Source organism: Haemaphysalis longicornis, unplaced genomic scaffold (genome assembly GCF_048455015.1).
Source record: "Haemaphysalis longicornis isolate Haplotype H1 unplaced genomic scaffold, Haemaphysalis longicornis Haplotype H1 scaffold_14, whole genome shotgun sequence".
In the NCBI taxonomy this organism is placed as follows: Eukaryota; Metazoa; Arthropoda; class Arachnida; order Ixodida; family Ixodidae; genus Haemaphysalis; species Haemaphysalis longicornis.
Window position 1 is genome coordinate 39672175 of NW_027526245.1, and position 10185 is coordinate 39682359.

General features: G+C 45.7%; 1 long non-coding RNA gene across 1 annotated transcript; it reads right to left on the reverse strand.

The window, feature by feature from the left end:
- Positions 1-1090: 1090 nt before the first annotated feature.
- Positions 1091-4939, reverse strand: LOC144165052 (uncharacterized). The gene is made up of 4 exons (XR_013321325.1): positions 4591-4939; positions 3363-3480; positions 2721-2792; positions 1091-1150 (listed from the first exon to the last, which is right to left on the reverse strand). It is a non-coding gene; the product is annotated as an uncharacterized LOC144165052 (long non-coding RNA).
- Positions 4940-10185: the final 5246 nt, after the last annotated feature.

Consider the following 10185-nt stretch of genomic DNA (forward strand, 5'->3'; position numbering starts at 1 on the left):
AAACTAAAAAAAGACCCACAAGTTCAAAGATCAAGATGCTGTCATATCAAACTGAAAACCACTACTTCAACATCCCGTGATAATTTCAGAATTGGTGGGGAAGGTGCCTGATGCTGAGCGTCAGAAATAGACTGAGGTTTTACTTGCACTATAAATAAAATAACTAATTATCCTTGGAGAAGTGCAGAATTCTTACGTCTGTCCGGAGATATATCACACAGACACGTGCCAACGGTGCCAGAAGGCGCGAGCCACCCAGAGCCACATACTCTGGGAATGCTCGCCCCCTGCACCCAACACCCAAGACAACGAGTTGCCAGACGAGATCTGCAGCAAGCTCATCAGCACAGAACTCGGTAATCAACGGGCCGTCGTCCAGCACGTCCTCGAGCTCCTGGACCGGCAGAAACCCGGGACGTCGTCTCGCTTGCGAGACAACGGATAGGGTGAACGCGGGGCTAGGACGAAGACATGGAACACCACAACGAAGAAGCAGCAAGACTACCCACAGAGACAAGGTCCAGCACGTGTCACGTTCCCCTAGGAGCGTGAGACGACCGGTGCTCGCCTTCGGGCTCGCAGCACGGCCGCCGCCTCCGTGGGGCAAGCGGGCACGCAAGAGTCTCCCCTCCCACACCCCCTCCCCTGAACTGCCGGATCGATTCAATAAAGTTGTTTCTCTCTCTCTCTACATACGTAAGGGCTCCAGAAATTCACTTCCAGGTAATTTTATGAGCTGCCGGTGTTCCTGCATTCAACAAGAAACTTCCACAGCTCAGATGCCAAAGCACTATGCAGGAAGACGATATTGGAGTGGGTTTGGAATGCAGATTGTGTTCACTAGCAGTTATAGGCCGAAAGTCCTCTTCCACTCTACTATTTGTGAATGTCATTCTGTTGTATCAGTTGATAGGTCTAAGGGACAGGCCTTAAAGTATTTACAACGCAATAATATCAGAAAGAAGGAATTAAAAGCAACAGTTCAATGTCGCATCACATTTGCTCGAGGGAAAAAAGCAAGCTAATATTTATGCTCTCAGCTGTACTGCTATATTATTCACACGGTTTAATAAGGCACCGTAAAAGCATACCATTCTGGGTCTGGTGCAGGTTCCTGTACCTTGGGGTCTGGCCAAAGTAGTGCTGCACCCTGCAGCAGAGAATTTCTTAAGCACAAACATTTGCAAGGAGTAGACACAAAGTGCACGCACAGAATGTATTTACATACACTTGTTCACTGTTAAGTCCAGTTAAAGGCTACCATATTAACCAAGCTTTTTCACACTCCCCCTCCAAATTTGACAAACAAGAGGTTGTCTAAATCAACAGGGCCTTCCGATTTTAAAATTCTGGGAACCTATACGTCTTTTCAGAACACAATTGAATCACTACTTGTGGTGTCTATGTATTATTTTTACTCAACCATTGCTAAATTTTGAAATCAAGCTTGCGAGATTATTAAAAAATTACTCTCCCAAGCGTCCCAGGCTTTCAATGCCACCACCCCTCACTGCACAGCTTGCTGTTTTGTTTGCTTGTAATTGTTTATAAGATTAACCCAGCAACTAAAGCGCTTTAAGAAAATGTAATAAAAAAGACAATATCAGATAATAAAATACAAATAAACGTTCAAGTCAACCTGAAACGTAAAAAAATAATGTCTTTTAGCCACCAGTGTTGCTTCCTAAGGGGCCTGTTGCAGTTCACGTAGAAAAAAAAGGAAGGAAGGTTCCTTATTGGTACTGGTGCACAAGGCATTAGAAATTTTGTGATGTCAATAGTTTATTGGAATTTTCTTCATTCTCTTCGAACCGATTTTTCTTGTGGATTCCGAGTCATCCAAAAAATGTGATTCCACCATACAGTGTGAGCTCTTTACAAGAAACATGAAAGGTGCAAGTTGAACTGTATGTATGAGGTGGTCAATTTTGCAATATTGTATTGTGTTACTGACACGACCTACTTCCACATAAAAAAAGACATACAGAGCTTTAATGGTAGTTTGGTTAGGTCATTCGAGCTAAGTCATTGGCAACATTCTACTGCCTGCCATTTTTTAATGCAATACTTGGGTACTTGTCCCAAAATCTGTGCCTGTGTGAACCCAGCCTGGTAGGTAATGTCCCACCACTCATTCACGCTCTGCACTCCAGTCATTCCACAACCAATCCTCACCAGTGCAACCATCATGCTTGCTCTTTGCAGTCTATTTTAAGTGAGGATGGAATGGCATCACAGCCTCAGATGAGGACACTCCCCACTTCTGTGAAGATATGACTAGCATTCCTAATAAGGAACCTGGTACAGTTCACACAGTTTTTCATGTCAGTGAGAAGCATCATCCCACCTTTTTTTTAATATGTCATCATTTTGCCACAGGGCGTCACAAACACGGGGAACCTGTCTTCATAACAATATCGGTTCTCATTTTAACCTTTACGCTAGCATGTATAAGGGTGAAAAAGCAGTTTCTCCGCTCTTTACGCCGTCCTTTCTAGTGGTAAGGCGCACAGGATGCCCTAGCACCAAAGGGTCACAGAAATGCTGTGTGATGCTTCCATCACTGTGCGGCCCCACTGTTCAGCAGGATGGAACAACCTGACAACTGCCTAGGCAAAGGCAAGTTCCCCATCTCTGTGCTTACTTCTTGCCCAATCCATTTAGGAGGTTACTCAGACATGGCACAATGCTTAGTGAGGTTCCATAGAAAGTGTGCATACCACATCTACGTTGGAGGAGGAGCTGTCCGTGACTTGCGACTTGACCACAGGGGCGCTTGCAGGCGTGTGAGGCTGCGGCAGAGTAAAAAATGGCTTAGAGAATGTGCGGTTACAAACCAGCTTAAGACCATTTGAGTGATGTTCTAAACCCACTCTCAAGACGGTTGCTTAAGACAGCCGCACACTATCGGCTCCTTCACACTGCAAATTACTGTGGCTTATAAAAACAACATATAAACTTTCTTTTCGTGTATCAAGGTAGAGCTTGTGCGTGTGCTTAGAGCTAGCAAAGTGGTCATAATGGCTCCAGCAAGCCTCAAAGCCTGGAAGAGAGCGATGCCTCAGAAACTCAAGTGGCACAGAAGGTGAAGAAGGCAGAGGAGGGAGGTCAAAAGACAAAGAAAGGAACACGGGGAAAGGGAAGGAAACACGACGTAGGAATAAAAGTCTTCAACAAGTAACGAAACATATGCATTCAAAGGACATCAGCACACAAGTGCCTCAATTAATTTGATGCAACATGTCTGTTTGCCAATGGACAGATGAACCAAGCTAGTCATGCTGATGGGCTTTGTAGACAGCTCAAAATTCTTCTGGACTTGTGCAGACGCCTCAAAAATGTAATGACAACTTTGTGCTTACCATTACAGACATTCTAACCGTGAAAAAAGGTTGATGGTGCCCTTTTTGCGCGGGTACTTGACGCTAACCAAGGCCATAGGAATGTAGGCTGCAGTGGAGCATTGGTTTGCTGATCAAACTGTAAGATAAAAAAGACATTATTAGCTTATGTCGCCCAGTCTGCAACAGCACGTTTGCAGCAACCCAGAGGTCTGTACTACAGGCTATATCACTGCGAGCATAAAACAAAGCAAACAGCAATACAGACAAAACAAACACGATTGAGCATCCCATGAAACCGGTGGCACCGCTGTTAGTGAATTCAACTACAAACATTGTGGTCTCATCTGCTGGTTGCAACAAGGGCCTCTCAGTCTGGCCACAAGTCTCGATTTAGTTGTATGTGACACCAAAAGCATCAGTATCCAACCTCACGAATGCTGCTGAGCCAAGGAACAGGGGAAACAAAACGTTGCAAGAGGGGCTCATTACTGTCTGAATTACATGTTTCGCTAGAAATGCATAGTTCAGATAGACGCATATTTATTTACGTCCACGTAAAGATGTTCGCGCTGTGTAATATTTGTTTCCTTGAGTTTGCACCCGAATACTGCTCGAACACGTGCCTTAGTTTCCTTCAGCCGTCTGCAATGTGTTTTGTATTGCTTATGCACAGGAAGCGGAGACAAGGCTTTTGCGATTGATCTGAAAAGCCTTGCTCGCGAGAGGCTTGAGGCAAGCAATTATCCCACACTTATCACACTTTTTAAAAGTCCAATAGGTCCACTGACATCCCCCAGAACTTTCTAGACATCTCCGTGAGCGCCCAGCGATACATGCATGCACGTAAAAAAGGAGCCTCGACGGTTTCGACTACCGAGCGCCATTTCGTATTTCGCTTAGGGCGCTTTTAACTTTCGGCATGATGCTTCCATAACGGCCAAGAAGCGCGCAAATGTGCACCACAAAGTTTTTTGTTGTTTTACATTTCGGTGACAGCGCGGTGGCGGTCCCCTAAGATTCATATCAACGGAATCTTACGAACGAGCCTGCTTGATTTGAATTGCGTCTTTGTTATTAACTCGCGAAAGGCGTATTTTACAACGTTCAGTTTGTTTCAACCCTAATTATGCGGTGCAAAGTTCGCATATTAACAATTCGACGTAGGCGCGCGTGGTTACCATGTCATACGTATCACCAAGCAGTGGAGAAACACGCAAGAGACATCATTTTCTAACTGCGCACTTACCTCGCATAGCTCCGCACGTTTCCAGGCGTCCAGTCGTTACGGTGATGCTCTGTAACCATCGCGCCGCTTCTCTGGGTCTTTTGAGAGCCTAAACAGGCGAGGTATCGTAAGCGCTGCGGCTGCTGCCCCAACACGGCAGCCACCGATCGCAAGTAAACACGGCGTCGTCGGAGTGGTCGCAGCTCGGCTGGCTCGGCGGTGGTTTGGCGTCTCCGAAGTACGACCCACTCGGCTCACTCTCCGCGCACTGCGAAAACGCTGATAAATCCCCCACGCTGATAAGACGTACTGTATCTTCTGGCCGGCGTGTAGCAAGCCTCGTTGTCGGCGTCGTTGCCGGGGCCGGACGCGCGCGTGTGACGGGTCTGGCGGGTTTCTATGAGAGACGTCACGTTTTCTAACCATGACGTCACCACTATTCGTGCTGAGCGTCCGCTCGCAGAAATGCATTGATGGCCGAACTCTTAGTAGTATAGAAGGCTCTGCTGTAGCCTATATCGGTGGGTGCGGGAACCTACTCCTACCCCATGGTGACGCAAGGCCTACAGCAGACGGACGAAACGGTTCGACCTACAACAGCTCCGCTGTTAAAATAGGCAGTATCATTTCAGCATTACTGCCCTGATTTTCATTGCGAGAGAAAATTACGAAGTGCCTCATTGACACAACTTTTCGTTCGTGTGTATTGTAAGTTCGTGTCACTGTAAGTACTCTTGCTAATGCCAGATTTAAACGAACGGCGCAAAAAATATCCGCCTTCCTCGGCGTCCGTCCTAGTCAAATAGGTGCGTCATGCTCCATTTAACACGCAAGCTGGTGGTACACAATCAATGGGGCCATTTCGTAAAGGGGTGCTGACGTCTCTGGAACGGCGAGACATTGACCCGTGCTTCATTATTGACTATTGCATTCAATCCGAAATGTCTCTAGACTAAAGCGGGATTGTTGTTGTATACCCTTACAGAGAAATTAGCATTAGATCCCACTCGTCATAGGCGTAAGGTAGCGCTTTGCGAAACCCAAGACGACACATGATGGGTTTCCGAAACCTATTGAACACTGGGTTCTGAAACCTATTGTGCAAAGTTGCCTTTCCTCAAGTGCGCGTTGCTCGGACATCCATGTCATCCGGGAGACAAGGAAAGCTTCTCTTTAAAACGCCATTACTTTTCACGAGGCCTCTGGAACTTACCATTTTTAACAACCTAAAGGGTCAGCTTACAGAAAACGTGAGTTTCGCTTTAAATTCGCTTTTTTCTGGTAGCGGTATCGGCCTTTTGAACCGGCATAGGTCACGCAGCGTGGCGCATTTGTTCCTCTTCTGTCGTGGCTACCATCAGAACAAGCTGCGAAGGAGTACAGCGGAGAAGAGGAAAAGTACGGCGACGGCGAACGGGCAATTCCTGCGCGTAAGTGCTTTTGCCTGCCTGTTCGTGGCACTCTCGCGTGGTTCTTTGGAGCTGCATTTGATGACCTCGTTAAGCTTTTTTTTTTGCAGGGAATCTATTGGGCCTTTGTGATGTGATAATAGCCTGTCAACTCATGCGTTTGTACGAAAAAGACGGCGTTACACAGTTTTCGTTTCTCAAGCGGAAATTAGGTCGCAACGTTTCCACCGAGCAATGCGAAAGCGCTTTCGTTCGAAACATCGGGTGTAGACAGCCCTACACTGATTGTACATAGCAACAATTCACTCCGTTCACGTGCATAAAAGTCTCAAATGCCAAAAGATAGACATGAAATTTGGTTGATGTACCTAGCCCTCATTTTTGCTGTCCGAGTGTTTTAGTGAGTATAAATCACACACTATAAGTATTGTCTTTTAGACTGTGATGGTCACAAAAAAGGTAATGGTCAATCCCACGGAATGGATGTGGACCGTGAAGACGAGTATATGGCGCGGAACATGACCTAAGGCAAAACATGGCGGACTGGGCTGGGCTTGGTGTGCGAGCCGGATCGGCTGAGGAGTGGACCTTGGCGGAACGGGACTCCCAGTAAAGGTGTGGTTTTAGGCGGCGAAGTGTCTTTCTGGGGAACCGCGGCCGCGTGCAAGAACCCCGGTAGCACAAGACGTGGGCTCTAAATCAACATAGAAGGTGCAATAATCTCAGCAGGCGGGAAGAGCAACTGAAACACAGGAAGACATGGGCAATGAATTGACCGCCAGCTATCCCTTATTTCTCCCTGTCCAGGTCTTGCGCACATTTTTCTAATCTCTATGGAGATATTTACTTCCCATTCGCGGGCGCTTGAGAAAAAAAAAAGCAACGACATAAAAACAGCAACATGGATGAAAATACAAATGGATACATAGAAACAAACTACTCTCATCGTCTTCGCGTCAAACAAAATGGTTTCCCTCAGTCCCCGTCGAATCAGTCAGGAGAACGCTTGGACGTTCGCTCAGAAAAAAGGCGCTATTGTATCGCACAAACTGGCGCCAAGGCTTTGGTAGTATACGCCGCAGTTGAAAGAGAAAATGGCTGATTTTGCATGAAAGTCCCAATGCGGAAAGTTCCTACAGGCATGCAAATGGCTAATAAAGAATTTTCTATACCGCCTCCGAAAATATCAAATCGACGGGAGAAAACCGCACAGTCTAATAGAGGTCGTCGTGGCACCCTATGTAGCTTTCAACAACCACTTTTTCACTAAACTTTTTCTGCGTCATTGATGCGAAAAACAATCTGAAACGAAAGGGTAGCAACAAACGTAGGACTGAGGATTTCATAAACAGGTTTCTTGCTGATCGTGCATGTCGCTGCGATCCATCTCACAACGCTGACGGTAGCATGCCATGACGGAAGAAATCTCGTGCCTCCGAAATGTGGGAAGTTTAGCGTATCGAACGTGGTTTGCGGGCTGCGCTATTCGTCAAAAGGTTCACCGTATGTGAAACTTTTACTCAGCTTTTCCCAAAAGCAGAACTGATGCTTCCCTTCCTTTTGGTATTCTTTGTATCTGAAAGAGACGTAGGGACCTGGCACGTTCTATTTTCTAGATGTTGTCCCAGCCCTCAATTTTTTCATGGAAAAATCGTTAAAAGATCAATGAGAAGGATGGCGAATAAATCTGGAGCACGCAAAAGAAACGAAGAAAGGGAGCCATTGTTTATCAGAAAACATTTGCACATAATGCAGAGAGAATAATTACGTAGTGCTGTTACTTACGCACACGTCATCATGTTACATCAGCTGGGCACTTCCGTTCTGCCGACAGCTGAATGTGTAATAAGAGGCTTTCGCTGACCTCCACGACAGAAAATCCTGACAACTGAAAACCTTGCTAATTGAATAGGCACTTATTGCCTTGCTGTTCTGATATCACATACGTTTATTACACCTCTGCACTTAATAAGAAGCATTGATGGTACAAAAACTTAGAACCATAATTCCTTTATGCTACCTTAATTCAGAACGAGAAAACAAATAATGCGGCCCTAAATAAAATTAACTCTAGAGATCGGCACAACTAAACGTTATGCTCGAACCGGACTCAGGAAAGCTTTATTTTAAAAATAGTATCAAGTACCTGATAAGGGTAAAAAATGAAGATGAAAATTGCGAAATTGCAGCCAAATTCCTGAAAATGGACGAAAATTCCCAGAGCAAACCATGGAAAGGAAAAAGCAGAGAAAAGCTGTTTCACGCTTTTCTGCTCTGGGCTGCCCCGAAATTTACTTCGGAGTTTGAATTACGGGGAATTGAATTATGTCTTCTTTCCTTTTCTTTTCTTCTGGACCCGAAATTCTACATTTCAGAATCACGGCTTTTTGCCTGCTGTTTAAAATTTTATTTCTAATGAAACTATGAAGACGAAGCTGCTGAGTGAAACTGGTGGCTTTGAACGCACAGGCTCACATTAACAAAAGGAACACTCTTAACTAAAAGGATCTTAATTTATTCCTGGCAAGAAAAAAAATTCCGCAGAAATTCAGAGAATTATATGCTAATTAATAGCATTCTTATGCCGCCTCTCTTAAGTGGGAGTTTTCTCCATCCATTTTTTTTTTGTTTTTTCTAAATCCTCTTCGACCAATTATCACCAACTACGCTATTATAAGGATTGCAGGTGAACCATTTTCCGTAACTATTTTATATTTTATATTACTTCTTTCGTGTTTCAAAATTTCACGCAGCCAATTACGCCCATTTACACGATTACAACGATTACAGGTGAAACTCTCGCGAAATCTGCAGTATTGTGTAAATGCCATGTGGTATACGTTTCGTCAAATTCCGTAATTATTTTACATTTTTCTTACTTTTTAATTTTCACATATCTCTTCCGACCAATTATCTCCATTTACGTTACTACACTGATTACATTTGGAACTTTCGCGAAATCTGCATTATTGTGGAAACGCAGGGCGTTACACGGTTCACCATTTTCCGGAATTATTTTGTATTTGTCCTATTTTTTTAATTTTTCAAAATTTCGTTCCACCAATTATGTCAATTTACGGTATTATAACGATTACAGGAATAACTTTCCCGAAATCGGCATTATTGCCGAAATGGCACGCGGTATACGTTTTGACATTCTCCGTATTTTCTAACAATTTTTCTTATTTCTTTTTCGAAATTTCGTTCGATCAATTATTGCCATTTACGTAATTACAACGATTACATTTGGAACTTGCGCGATATCTGCATTTTTGTGGAAATTCAGGGCGTTACACGGTCCTGGCTGTTGGGGCACTCGGGGAAAAATGGCACGCATTAAAACAGTCATAAAATCTCTATGCGCCATGTCATTCCGTATTGTTGCAACCGTGTCATCCTAGCGCTGACACCAGTTGTTGCGACCGGGTGGGCCGACCCCAGCCAAGCTCTGTCGCCTCCAGCATACGTGTGGTAGCCTGGTGTAAAGCGAGCGGCCAGCCGCTGTTGCAGCCGTGAAGAAGTCCAGAAGCCGCAGGCTAATGTAACTGTTTACTTCCTAGCGAGAGGTGAGCCGAAGCCAAAGAACAATGCCCCGAAGGCCAGGTTACAATACAGGACTCAAGCAGAGTGACAGCATGGATTCGCTGCTCTAAAAGGAATGGGTTACAGCGCTTGGGCGGCTTCCATTTATACCCAAAAGCAGTAAAGGTCAAAACGCCAACAAGCGGCAACACGCCACGAACGTCACAGACACACACAACGCTCTTTCCAGAGTTCGTGACAGTCGCTAGCCTCGGCGCACGTTGAGTCCGGGAGAGGGGACAGAGAACGACTCCGCTGCGATCGCGGGGACTCCGTGTCCTTGAGGAGCGTTGAGACGAGCCTCGCCGGCAGCCTCCGAAGTTTTGAAACGCGCCAAAAGCGAAGCGTCTGACCCGGGTTTCTCGAAACTTGAAGGTATGAGTCACCGACACGGTGGCGCCTTGCTCAAAAGGAGCACGTAGTGGCTTTGCCGCACAGCCGAGGAGTGATGCGGGAAAGTTCGGTGGTGGGTCTTTTCGTAACAGCTTCTCCGCCGGGGGTATGCGATCCCGATGGATAAGGGTCTTCAACCATTGTCCGGAGGGATGCTTCCGAAGTGAAGTGCTCGGCAGACGCTCGACTCCAGGCCTGGTCTGTAGGACACCGTGCTGGAGCTTCACCAGGC